Raw genomic sequence first — 278 nt, forward strand, 5'->3', positions numbered from 1 at the left:
TAACCCCCCCCCCCCCGGCTCGTTTTGGTCTAGGGGCTCAAGAAAAAATATACTCACCTGATCCTTGAACCTGCCTGGCTGCTAGACCCATTGCCACAGCCTCTTCTTCCCCAGGCTCCTGCAGCCTAAGCCCTGCTGATTTCATCATGTCTAATGCAGTCCATTCACCTGCATTAACTCTGGACTAAAACAGAAAAAAAAAAAAAAGCAGGTTGCTATACTTACCTCCTCTCCTGCGTTGCCCTCCACAGTAATTCCTTTCCATCACTTGATACCCT

The sequence above is a fragment of the Nanorana parkeri genome, unplaced genomic scaffold (genome assembly GCF_000935625.1).
Source record: "Nanorana parkeri isolate BGI_ZX_2015 unplaced genomic scaffold, ASM93562v1 scaffold397, whole genome shotgun sequence".
Classification (NCBI taxonomy): domain Eukaryota; kingdom Metazoa; phylum Chordata; class Amphibia; order Anura; family Dicroglossidae; genus Nanorana; species Nanorana parkeri.